This window comes from Culex pipiens, chromosome 1 (assembly GCF_016801865.2).
Source record: "Culex pipiens pallens isolate TS chromosome 1, TS_CPP_V2, whole genome shotgun sequence".
NCBI lineage: Eukaryota > Metazoa > Arthropoda > Insecta > Diptera > Culicidae > Culex > Culex pipiens.
This window is the reverse complement of record NC_068937.1, coordinates 74,484,435-74,498,449: the sequence shown is the minus strand read 5'-3', so window position 1 is coordinate 74,498,449 and position 14,015 is coordinate 74,484,435. Positions and strand designations below refer to the sequence as shown.

General features: G+C 46.0%; 1 pseudogene; it reads right to left on the bottom strand.

Moving 5' to 3' along the window:
• Positions 1–11,282: 11,282 nt before the first annotated feature.
• The window catches only part of LOC120431953 (uncharacterized), a 4,321-nt pseudogene continuing 1,588 nt past the window's right edge, over positions 11,283–14,015 (bottom strand).

Here is a 14,015-nt window from a genome sequence, read left to right as displayed (position 1 = left end):
CACTCAGTGTGGCACTAGCCATCAAACGAACGTACCATTAGACAATGCCGCTTGAAGCACCGCGCAGGGTTAGAATTCTTCATCGTTTCTGGAACCCCGTACGTTTTGTTATTTACTTAGCTACCTTTTCTGGTCATAGTGGATTGCACCCAGTATAATTTGGCCTAACTTGCCAGGAATCCAGGCCAGGGGCTGCAAAGAATGAATCGGTATAGATTAGAAACAAAATTTGATAAAATTCCTTCGCGCGGATCTCTGGTCAATGTAAACAAACAACAAAACGTCATAGATTCGTTTCGCTCTTCTCTCATTTTGTTTGCTCTTTTCAAAGAGATTTCTCTTTAATCAACCGGAGCAACCCGGAGCAAACGGGAGAAATCGGGAGGAATCGAGAGAAATGTAGAGCAACCGAGAAGAATGAGTTGAAAACAATCAACCGGAAAATTTCAGAGCAAACGGGAGCAAAACAGAGAAAACTGGAGGAACTTGGAGTAATAAGAGTAACTCCCTTGCTCACTGTCTTGCCCCGAGGTGCAGAAGGTAAGCAGACGCGATTGCCATTCAGCCACGCAGGGACTCGTGCGGCTGGAATTCTGGACCTGGTGCACTCCGATATCTGCGGTCCGATGGAAGAGAAGTCGTTGGGTGGCTGTCGCCAAGCTGTCGCTACTATCTCAGCTTCACCGACGACAAGACGCGCAAGATTTTCGTCTACTTTCTGCGAACCAAGTCCAAAGAAGAGGTTCTGCAGTGCTTCAAGGATTTCCACGTGACTGCTGAGCGGCAAACGGGCCGCAAGCCGAAGGTGATTCGGACGGACAACGGCCTGGAGTACACGAATCGGCTGTTCCAGGACTACCTGTCGGGGATGGGCATCCATCACCAAACCACCGTGGAGTACACCCCTGAGCAGAACGGACTCGGAGAAAGGGTCAACCGGACTGTCGTGGAACGCGCTCGGTGCATGCTGTTCGAAGCTGATCTGCAAAAACCGTTTTTGGGCAGAGGCTGTGGCTGCTGCGATCTACTTGATCAACAGGTCGCCGACGAAGGGCATCGAGATGACACCGGAGGAAGCGTGGTCAGGTCGCAAGCCGGACTTGTCACATGTACGAGTGTTCGGCACGACCGCGATGGCCCACGTACCGAAGTAGAAGCGCCGCAAGTGGGACAAGAAAGTTCGTGGAATGCATCCTCACCGGCTACGAAGAAGACACCAAGGCGTACCGCTTGTACGACAAGAAGACGAAGTCAATCATCGACAGCCGAGACGTGACGTTCGTGTCGGAAGGAGTGGTCAAACGTGGAGTGACCGCTGAACCGAGGGCTAGTGGACCGGAGCGGACATTTGTGCGGCTGGACTTTTGGGACTACGTGCCAGCCGATCCCGTTCAAGAGGTTGTTCCCCCGGAAGCCGCGGAACCACAAGAGGAGCCTGACGAAGAACCTGAATTCGAGTCGGCCGAGAGCAGCGACGACGACGTGTCCTTTGCTGAAGATGACCCGTTGCCCGCGCTCCCGCCACAATCATCTTCAGAACCACCCAAAGAGGGGTTAACTCAGTGGTAGGGAGCGCTTTCTTCCAGGCAAGTATTGTAGCCGTTGCGATTCGACCGGTTGCAAACGGTGCAGCTTATGCGCCACTCCCGTGAGGGAGACTGCCCGCCATGTTAAATTTGCCCGGTTTGAGACTCTCGAAGAGGTGCTCGGTTGAACTTCTTCCCAGGGAAGAAGCAAGATCGAATCGGCCAGCGTACCAAAGTGACCCACAAGAACGGTACGGAAAGCTCGGCCTCCCGAAAAAGCTCCTCAGAAATCCGCCAGTATAGGACCCCCCGTGCCCGTATGAATCATCATGGGTAGTACCGACACCCGCCACCAGAGAACTTCACGAAGCATGGGAAATACGCAGAACTTTTGCATTGGGGAGGAAAGGACTGGGAACGGACCCTAAAGTGACGGAAGCAGCGCTCCGGATCGACCAAAAAAACTAACACGTGAGCTCATTTTAACTGCAGGGACTTTATTATACTCCAGAATAATTACACAAATACTTCAGGTAGGAAATCAAAAAGAGGTGCTCATTTTATTGGACTAGTCTAAGGCTACCAACTCTTGCTGAGCAAAAATCCGTACACTTTGCCGATATGCCACCATGGTATAACAAAAACTGTCATTGAATTATTTAGATAAATTAAATTTATTAAATCTTAGAATTAAAAATATAAAACTGTGTCGTTTTTACAGCTAACAAATTTCACAAAATGCTATCAGAGTGCTTATAACTTGCACGTTTAAAAGTATTCATAAAATAAACCATGATTTGAATCAAATAATTATGTCTTCAATTTTGTTTTGTTAAACGTTTAAAAGTTTACGAAATGTCAAGATTGTTTTTACGAATAATATCGCTCTTAGTGTTTTCACGAACACTTTTCCAGAGTTTTTTTTATTGAAAAGGTCCTATAGCATGTGAAACACAACAGTTTATAGGACCTTTAAAAAAACTCTAGATTTGTTAAATGTTCAAATGTTTTCACAAGTTTTAGAAAGCTTTTAGAAATGGAATATATTTAGTAAGGAATTTCTAAAAGAACAATTCTAGAGTTTTTTATTTTATTATTTTTTATTGATAATCAAGTTTGAATTGAAGAAAACCCCGGAAAACTCTCTCTTTTTAAATCAAACTCACAGAAACCAAAAATTTCAAACAACAAAACCTTCGACCAAATCAAAAAAGCAATTCAATGATTAAAAAGTTGGAAAAATTCCGTACAAATCCGAATTATGCGTAAAATTTCCTACAAAAATTCCGGCCTGTTAAAAATCCGCGAAGAGGTTCGAAAATCCGTATGGTAAGGAAAAAATCCGTACAGTTGGTAGCCTTAGACTAGTCTAAGGTTTTGTATTTCATTCATTGTTTTGTTCTATCGTCTAGACATCTCCCTACTGTGTGCGTTTGCTCTCCCTACTTCTACTGTTTGTTCTTCTGTTACCCCGTGCTTTTGTGCTCTACCTCCTCAAATCTTCAGCGCGTCAGCTGGAACAGCTGATCGCTAACGTCACCGGCAGTCAAGCGGACTGCGGCAGACAAAAGGCACTAGAGTGCGATGTGTCTACTGCTCCTGTTACTTGATGATGCTGCTGCTGTTGATCCTCACCGCGTGCTCGCGGACGGCGCGAACGATGCTGCCGGTTCGACCTGCGATGTCGCGGTCGACTTCGATGATGTTGCACGGGCCGGAACTTGGCTTTCCGGGCCAGCACGTGGGCGGATGGAACCGCCTCCAGACGAGGTGTTGACGGTCTCTTCTGGCGATGTAGCGTGTGCCAGGTCAAACTTGTCCCACACTCGATGCGGTGCGGTGGTGGACGCGCGCTCGATCTCCTACTGGTGCTGCTTTGCTGGTAGGGCGAAAGGAAGCGAAGCCTTCGAACTTCGCGAATGAGGTTAGCACATGCACGGGGATAATTCGCACGGGGTAACGGTTTTACCTGATCTCTAACTAGGCCGCACTGAGGCTCACTATTTCGCACACTCACAATTCTAACTCGACGAGATCTAGGGGGGGGGAGAAGTTAGAATTTAAGACCTAACCTGAAACACTACCACGCCACTTTCAAACCTCAGGACTGGACAGGGGAACCCGGGATAAAAGTCCGCGCACTCCACACTTCACAAAGGTCTGGGACAAAGTGAACGAGTACTAGGTTCCTCAGAACGGGGAAAGTGGCCCCAGACGTACTTTTGGTACGCCGTTTCCCGGAGATTGCCTCGGGCTTCTTCGGAACTGTTACAGTATAAAGATTTTAAACTTGGGAACAAAGGCCTACCCGTGACGAAATTTGCAGATAAGACGACGACGATGACCAACGCAGCCGCGAGGCCCGAGGATTCTGCCGCTGCGCCCCCGTCGTGCTCTTATCAAAGATCAGTTGCCGATGACGGTCAACAACCATTGATGCCTTGCGATAGGGGGCGCCAGCCCCAAGGCAAGTATTCTGACAACCCTGATGAATCACCCGATACTGGTATCGACACTCCACAGCCGCTTCTGGATGATCCGTTCACGCACCAACAAGCCCTGGTTCGGGACGACGCTGAACACTGGAAACAGGCCATGAAGGATGAATACGAAGCCCTCATCTCGAACGAAACGTGGGAGCTGTGCGATCTACCGGAAGGACGTTCGGTGATCAAGTGCAAGTGGGTGTACAAGACCAAGCTGGACGTGAACGGGGACATCGACCGGTACAAAGCGAGGCTGGTCATCAAAGGATACTCGCAGCGAAAGGGGGTAGATTATGAAGAGACCTATGCCCCGGTCGTTCGCTATAGTTCGCTGCGATATCTCTTCGCGCTGGCTGCCCGTCTGGACATGAAGGTCGACCAGATGGACGCAATTACGGCCTTCCTGCAAGGAGAACTGTCGGAGGAGATCTACATGGAGCAACCCCCTTGCTTCGTGGACGGCAAGAAGCGGTCCAAAGTCTGCCGACTCAAGAAGGCGCTGTACGGGCTCAAGCAATCCAGTCGTGTCTGGAACAAGAAGCTGGATGCTGCCCTGAGGAAGTTCGACCTGGTATGCACCGATTACGACCCGTGTGTGTACACCAAGGTGCGCGGCGACAAGATGCTGTTCGTCGCTGTGTACGTCGATGATGTCCTGATCTTCTCGAACTGTGACCGCTGGAAGACGGAAATCAAGGCCCAACTCAGCCGGGAGTTCAAGATGAAGGACATCAGACCTGCGAAGTACGTTCAGGGGATCCGGGTGAGCCGGAGCAAGGACGCGATTGCCCTGGACCAGGAGAAGTACGTGGAAGCGATCCTGAGTCGATTCCAGATGACGGACTGCAAGCCCGTCAGTACGCCCATGAACGTGAGCGAGAAGTCGACTGATCAAGAGAAAGAGAGGATGAAGTCCGTGCCGTACCAAGAAGCCGTTGGGTGCTTAATGTACTTGGCCCAGAGCACCAGACCGGACATCTGCTACGCGGTCAACATCCTCAGCCGCTTCAACTCGAACCCTGGTGAGAAGCACTTGTGTGGTGTGAAGCATCTGTTCCGTTATCTGCGCGGGACCTCGAAGTTTCGTCTGACCTACAAGAAAGGAGGAGCTTCGAAGATCGAAGGTTTTTCGGACGCCGACTGGGCTGCTGATCTGGAGGACCGGAAGTCGATCACGGGGTACGTGTTCACCGCCCAAGGTGGAGCCGTTTCCTGGAGCTGTAAGAGGCAACAAACCGTTGCACTCTCGACCTGCGAGGCCTTATACATGGCGTTGTCGGCTGCGGTGCAGGAGGCGCTCTGGTGGCGCCGGTTGCGGGGACGTATCGAGTCGGAGGAGGCGATTACGATCCACTGCGATAACCAAAGTGCGATCGCGGTCGCACGGAACGGTGGCTATCATCCGAGGACGAAGCACATGACATACGACACCATTTCATCCGGGACGCACTGGAGAAAGGCGAGGATGTCGTGGATTACGTTCGGAGCGAGGAGCAAACAGCGGATGGTCTAACCAAACCGCTGTGCCGTACGAAGATGGAGATCTGCCGAGATCAACTTGGTCTGCAGCATCCCTAGGTTGAGGAGGAGTGTTGGAGATGATCAAGCAACCTATGGATTTATAGTTATTAGTTTGTTACCTGGCAGCTCAATAAATTTTCATTCTGTTCTAAACCGTAACCCACGCTAGACGTGTTATTTCCCCCTCTGCCCCAAGAATTACATCCTAATGAAGCACTTCCATTCGAGCAGTGTTTGCTTCTACAATGTATTCCTTATGGGAGAACTGTCATTTCTTTCACTCGAATTCGGTGCTTCATTACTCTAAAATATGTCTCACCATATCAGCCATCGATCCCTCCTGAATATCAGAAATGAAGATTCCTTGGCCAACTTCTGCATGTTTTCCTTCAATTATCATGATTCCCAAACCAGAGTTTCCCTGAAAGACAGATAAAAAAAGAATAGTACAATCGCATGAAAAAGTGTGCACATTAGGATGTAACAAAACGGGTCAATTTTGGGGGCATTTCAGGGCATGATCTCCTAGGTGTACTGACCCCGAGTCCCAAATATGAGCTTGATTGGTTGCGACAGGACCTGGCGCTCTGACCTTGATTTTTGAATGGGATTTAACCCGTAAAATCGGTGCGTTTTGGTTTTAGTCAGTATTGAGCCCCTTAACGATTTTTGCATTTTTCAAAAATCTCATGAGCTCATAGTCCATGTTCCAGGGAACAATTTTGCCGAAGAGTGCGAAAAGATTCATCCACTTTTCAAAAAGTTACAGAATTTATAACACCGCCGCTGAAATCATCAACCTTTTCTTCACTCTCTTCTGGCAGCACTTGCTGCTACGCCAGCCCACATTAACTCAGTGCGGACGTTACGCATCGGCGGCCGTTACTGATCGTGTGGTCCGCTCTGAACCACCCTGGTGGACCGAGGGCGGGCCGCCTGGGCGGTTGAAATTTGACATTTGAAATTTGACATTTGAAATTTGACATTTGAAATTTTTCAATTTCGTCCGCCCTCCATCCACCTTGGCTTGCCATGGGCGCATCGCTTGGGCGGTTCAAACTGATCGCTGAAATGTTTCAATATCGTTCGCCCCTCAATCGCCGCGACGAGCCAAAGGCTGATTGCCGTGGCGGTTTGCATCTGAACAAAGATACCTAATTTCTGAAGGAATTTATTTCGAATTTGACATTTCAGTCAGTTTTCAACGAGCTTCGGGTGGTGTTGTTATTTAATCGGCGGCTGCTGATTTTCGTTGTTAAGTTTGTGTTGGGAGAAGTGTTGTGTTGTTTAGATTGTTTACTTATGTAAACAAACAGTAAAAAGTGCGTTTGAAATGGTGATTGAAGGTTGTTTTGCAAGAATACTCGTAATTGTTGGTGTAATTTATGTGACCCCCCTTATAAATATTGTTGCAATCATTTGGAATACTTAGACTGGTTGCAACGCGAAGTTTTATAATTGTTTCAAATTGCGAGCAGTTTTAAATGTTTAGAACTGGCGGAAATGAAACTAGAACACGGTGCTCGCAACGCGCTGATCTAAATGTTGTTTCAAAAAAATGCTTTTAATTGTGTGCGTATGATTATCAACACAGCATCATAGTGTGTGTGTAAGAATACGTGGACATCTCTATATATCTGATTTTTTTTTTTGAAACTGAGTTCTATTCCAGTTCCAAATCGTCTCACGTTTGAAACAAACTCGTCGAGCAGTTTTATTCCGGTTTCAAAATACTGCTCGAAAAATAAAACTGCAACTCCGCGTTGCGGGTGGTCTGTTTCAGTTCTATTTGAAAAATGAAACAGCTAGAACAAAGTAGAGCCGCGTTGCAACCAGTCTTAGAATTTGATATGTTTCATTGTTGTTATGATTTGATTTGTTCTTATTTGTATGTTTGTATGGAAATTTGGTGGACATTTTGGTTAAAAAGGAAAGATATACCCAGTTACTTTAAGGGAAACCTCTTGAAGAGTATCGGGGTGGTATTTTCAAAGCGGATTTTGTGGCAATGTTTACTCAATTTAATTAATGTTTTTTTTTTGTGTGAATGTTAACACTCCAAAGGTTGCGGGTTCAGTGCCAGCAGTGGAGGCGATTAGTGGTGCAGCAGCGATTTTTGTCTTTCTTTTGTTTGACGTTTTTTAGGTGTGCATGATGCAGGACGTGGGTAGGAAGTAATTTCAATTATTTTCAATTATCAATTTAGTGGCAACAGTATCATTTTAAATTGTGTTTTAAATTCTTTTTACAGCTTCCTGGATCATTTATAAAAAATCAAACCATCCACATTAACGACCCCCGGGTCTTTTGTGGTCTCTATTGCAAGTTTCTGCTCGAACCTAGGAGTCCAAAGGCTTGAATGGGGAGAGCACCCAAACCTCTTTCTACTCCAAGGATCCTTCCACCCCAGTGTTTGAACTGACGACCTTTGGATTGCGAGTCCAACCGCCGCCAGCGATTCCACCGGAGTAGGCTTGGTTTGGTGTGTTGTTTGAACTTATGGCATGGAGACGACTCCTACACCTGGAATGACTTAACGGACTAACAACCAAGGCCGGGACCGACATTTTACTTCCTCATCCGATGGAAGGTTGGAGCAGATGGGAATCGAACCCAGAATCATCCGCTTACAAAGTGGACAGCGTAACCATTCGGCCACGCACTGCCGAATCATTTATAAATGAACTGCTTATATGTATTTATCTATTCTTCATTTGATTTATTTGAATCATTTCTATTCCTTGCCCTTTTTTCTACCATTCCTCCATATCATATATGATCAAATTTCATTAAAAGCATTTAAAAAAAATATTTTAAAAATGCATTCTAATCAGTCGAGTGCATTGGACCACGCTCATTTTTCTATTTTCAGCTTAGTTCTTTTTTTCTTCCAGCGCTCTTTTGGGTCTGCTTAGTGCTGTCAATATTGATGAAATTTTAAGCGAACACTCACGAAAAGTAGCGTTTATAGCGAAAGTTTCCTGGCAGCACTTGCTCACTCCAACAGGCGCTGCACCAGCATGTTGGTGGTGTTGGTGGCCACCCTTTGTTCTTTATTTGCCTTCGCTCCTCGCTCGGTCTTCTTAAACCTTCGATTGGAATGGGTTTCGAAATTCAAACGTCAGAAGACTTAGCGCGTTTGTTTTTTTTATGGTGCTTGCTAATTATTTACATTTTTCGGGATTATTTTTCAAGTGAATGACTAACTAATGGGCAAAAGAGCATGTTGTCGGTAGTTGGAAGAAATGTTATATCTTAAGCGCTTTGAAATCGTTAGCGCAAGTGAAAAGATATTGAAGGCGACTTTCGTTAAGCAGTTAACCTCTGATCTTGCGCGTTGATGTGTGTGCCACCAAAATGATGAGATTAAAATATATGATCAAAAGTGCATTAAATTTGATCTGTAAATGGCATAAATTTGCGTGCTTACTCGAGGCAGTGCTGTTGCAGATAAGTTTATAGCCTAAATAGTATTTTTGGAGCTTTAATCGAGCGTCAAACTCTCCATATGACGAAGATAGATGTTTGATTAGAAAGGGTATATTTCCCCTATCTTTCGGTACCACCCGAGATAGCTCGTGTACCCCAGGTTGAGAACCGCTGATCAGTGCTGAAAATGTCAGGGGTTTGAAAATTTTGAGATCCAGTCACTGAACCGCAAAACCGTGACATAAACAAACCCGGCGCAGTCGTGAGTGCCCTAGCTAATTGAGCAGCTGCAATGCGAGGCAGTAGTCGACCAACGCTCATTCGACGTTGCGCACACACATAAAGAAACAAGTTTTTTCACAAAAAGTTCGTATTTATGCGTGGAAATGTAATTTTGAATTAAAGTTATGGTTGTTTTAAGTGTTTTGTACAGTCTACAACCATTCAATTGTTTGAAAATAGTCAAAATAGTGTTTAAAGAGGATTTTACGAGTCAGTCATATGACACGAATTGAGTGAGTGTAGCTAATTTTTTCACGTCTCGTATTCTCCACTAGCCGACCGGCACAATTCAGGCGGCATTGGTTGAATAGACACAGTAGGCTTGCAGTTACATGCTAGCAGCGAACCGGCCTTTTTGGTTTGCTTCATGTGTACGCTGGGTTGGAAACTTTTTGCAGGCCTGCCGCTGATATCTATATACAAAATTTCGACGGTATATAAAAAATTTCGACGGTTTTGTTCGAACGCGAATCAGTTCAATACGGAGAGTCGGATCGAGGTGGTCTTTGTTGCGTTGGGTTCGTATAAGCCCAAGGAAGGTTCTTACGCCAAAAAGTAACAACTTTGGCCACTCTGGAACCGATTCCGGAAGGTCTGCAGATTGTATGGGAAAAGTAACGTAAAATCAAATTTTGATCACAGGAGGCTGAATTAGCAAACAAGCATTAAACCATAGACTAATTAAAGACTAAACACTCAGAACATTTTTTTCTAAAAAATATGACTCATAAGCTGTGAACCGAGTGAACCACGTTGAACCGCATCGGCTCGCCCCCCGTATGACAGATTTTATTGGCCGCACTGTTACTTTCGATTTTGCTTTGCGCTGATCTGCGCGCGCGAAACGAGTTTGTTTATGTTTTGATTTTGGAAAATCTGTTGACGAGTGGAATTCCGTAAAATTATTTATCAGCATCACGATTTAAGCAATCTTTTTGAAACTGGTGCGGCTTGTGTAACAGTTAAGGGGGGCGGTCTGGGTGCGCTTCAGTTAAGTCAAGGCAAGGAAGAACCAACTAAAAAGAATTTAGAAAACCCTATTCCCACACTCAACGTCTGCAAAATCCAAAACCCAGGCCAGACTCAACCTTCCTTGAAAACGCTCCCGCTTTCGCGCCAGTACGGTCTCGGGACCGTACTGCGAGAGGTCTGTTAATTCCCGACTAGTCAATGCTCAGGGCAGGTAAAGGAGTCAATCAATAACAAGGCGGCAAAATGCCCAAAATCAACAAGAGCGGAAAGAATAATCGAAACCAAATAGTTCTCTAGCGCGCAATAAGTTAAAACGCAAGCTTGGGGATGAACAGAAGTACCATGGGGTTTATTTGATTCAAGTTACAGTATTTGGGGGGAACTTGCATGCATTTTCTATCTGACCTTGTTTCACGAGTTCATGGTGTCGGTTCTCCCTGGTCGTGTCGCGCGAACAGCTGGTGCAGCGCGCGTTCGGGTAGCCGCAGATGGCTGCGGGATGCTCTGCTCACCGGGATTCACGACGCAAGCCGCAGGTGGCTGCGGGCTGATCTGCTAGCTGAGTTTCTCGAACGATGTTCAGCAAGCCGCAGGTGGCTGCGGTGATGATCTGCTCGCCGCGTTCGGCGATCAATGTACGGCCGCGCTGGGCGCGCGGTCTGGACCAGGATCACGTGGCAGGTGTTCGTTAGAAGCCGATTCCCAGCGGCGTCGCCGCAGGTCGAAAGCAACTTATCTTCTCGGTTCAGGTGCGTCGAGAAGATCACAACGAGATTCCCCACGTGGCCAATGTTAGAACTGCCGTCGGTGGGCTCCAATGTCTCAGGGCTTTATCGGACCCCTACGGATAACCCACTGGCGTACTGTGACAAGTGCACCCAGAGAGTGTCCACTTGGCACGCTGTAGGCCAGGCGACCGGTCACAGGACCGGATTTCCCCTACGGTCAGCGTCCACTTGCTCAGAGGCTTTTGAACGAGGACCTCCTACGGACTGATACCACGTTCTCGTTGGATGTGCGAGGTGTTGCGATATAGGGCTTTTTAACACGTGTTCACTTTACACAATCACTTTTCTGGCCGGTGAACGGCGGGGCAAACGTGTCGTATACTTGGAGTGCGTGCGACTTACCACGAGGATGTTCTGCGATGGCAGGCTGGTACGATTCAGCGACGTGTGCTTGCAGCGGCCGTCGTCGGCCGGCGAGGTATGCTGCGGTTAGGTCGTGCTTGGCTGGTTCACCGCGTGGCTCCACCACGTGGGCGGGCAGGTAAACTGCGATCTTCTCCCGTAGGCCGCCGTCAAGCTCGACAGCTTTCGGCGTGTGCTCGATCGCGGGCGGACGGCAAGATGCTCAGCACGAGTCCAGTGCGTGTCGGCCGGCAGGGCGCGGGTGTAACGTGGTGACCCACAATCCCACACGTGCGAGTGGGTGCCGACGCCGACGAAATTTCCGGAGCTGTGGACGAGAGGCCAACAAAAAAACCTTCGCCTGAAGGTTTCTTCAGGCGAGAAACACGACAACCATGAGGAAAAGGGCCCTACACGTGTCTAACGCACTATACCTTTGTATCAGCAGATATTCTTGCACAAAATATGCGGTTCTCACTTTCGTTGATCTTATCGTGCCTCTCGGCGCTGTTCGCCCTAGTAATTCACAACGTATTACAATTTTGCACTAAGTACAACAGAATTATACCTACTACTGATCGAGTTCAACTCGCTACACTCGGTGATCTTTTCACCCTTCTAGCGTCTAAGACGTGGTTTGGCGTAAACTCCGTGTTCTTTAACTTTTGATTCGACTCAAAGCGCGGTTCGAATGCTAATGGGCTAGATCAGACCATCGTTCTTGCCTCGAGCCCCCAAAGTCTCGGACGATCGCGGAAAGCGCAAAGAGGAAAAGCCGATAATCGATCGTGGCTGATCGCGATTGGGCCACGTCATCACGTAGGTAGTATTTTTCAATTTTCTTTTGACCTTTTCAAGAAAGGCAGAGCCGGTCCTACGCCCGATCTACAGTTTGTGAGGAGAGGCGGGCAAATTCGTTTTAGTTGTTTCCTTCCTCACTTTGATCTAACCGGCGCTGTGTGACCAAGAGGTTACATTACCCCCAACAATGAATAAGAAAATTTTCATTTCCTAAAGAAATTAAAATTTTCGCTGGTAAATAAAAAAAACATTCCAGCACACGTGAAAAACGTATAACTTATCATTGTTTCAAATATTTACAAAGAATAATCAGTAAATGATCAATTAAACTACAAAATTTATTGCGCCAACAAAATTCGAACGGTATAGAAAATAAGAAGAATAGAAAAAGAAGAAATAGAAGTAATAAAGAAAGATGGCCTGTGTAATCAAATGATATGTATTGGAAAATGGACTATTGCTTGGATGAGCTTATAGCTGAACATTTGTATTACCCACACACTTTATGCTGCCTCATTCACCTAAACCTTGCATTCTTCACCATTCACACTATGCTCGAATTCATTCCCAGAGATATCTGGAGCATGTTTGGTCTTTTTTTCGACCATTTTCTTATTTCACTAACGGTAGATTTTTCACCAAAAATATTTGGACTTTTCTTACTATGATGCATCACTTAACACTATCGGTAACGGTAATCGGTAATCGATAACTTCGAAAATATTCGAAACAGTTCTTATCACTACTAATCAATTTATTATTCTATAATTTGTTCTCGCGCGCGTACCTATCCCGATCATACCGCGAGCAAAACTAATCCACACGAGAAGCCGTCGCTTCTGCTGCCGATCGTTCTTCCTCGAACACTCGATCCCGCCTAACTAATATTATCTAAATTCACTAATACTTAGGTCACTATCAGCAAAGCCAAGAGATGCAAGTGATAAGACGAAAGTAGTGATCAAAACAAAATTTGAAAAAAATGGTTTGGCGATCTTCGAACACAAAAGATTTTTGTTGGTCTGTGCTTATCTTACTACAAAAGGGAAAGTGAAATGAAAAAAATGATCTTTACTTGATTATTGGGTTATTGTTTGGTTTGGCCGATAAGGGGAAAGATGTTTGATAGTATAAGTATTCAAAATAAACTGTACAACAATGTTCCAACGATAGATTTGGACTCTTATAAACGAAATACAAACAAATTGAAATGTGTCCGATCTATATTTCTTCTGTTCGCGGTCGGACCGGAGTAAAACGAATCTCGCGAAAGTGTAATCAGTACCAATAAATGTGTTTTGTTTTTGAATTTTATTCTTTTGGTTGACCTGAACTATTGTTCTAAGTGTCGACATAGCTGGTTTTTATTTTGGTCTAGATTTTCTTCAGGACAGAGGAGTGGAAGACTCCAAGTCGTTTTTTCAAGTCTTTGTCCCAAAGTTCATATGTGTTAGTTCCTACTTTTCTTTTGATAACAGCTTCACTGTATTTTGGGGCAAGTTTCGCGTTGAAGTTTGCTGATTTATCAGATTGGAAATAGTTCTTCTTCAGCACGGTTTCGCCTTCGCTAAAGTCTATCTTACGCGTTGATCGCAAATTATAATTTCTAGCATATCTTTTGTACGCTCTCTGTAGATTTAGTCGTACAGCCTCATATAAGTTCTTCATATCGCTACCTAGCTTCGCGGGGTCAAAAGTGTACGCTGAATTAGTGTCTCGTAAATGATCGTACTCTACACCTGAGCTGATTATGTTGCGCCCGAAATTAATGAAATAGGGCGTGTAGCCCGTTGCAACGACCCTCGCCCCGAACCACTCCAGTTTTTCCATGCGCCGACGCAAGCATAAATAACCTAGCACCAAATTCT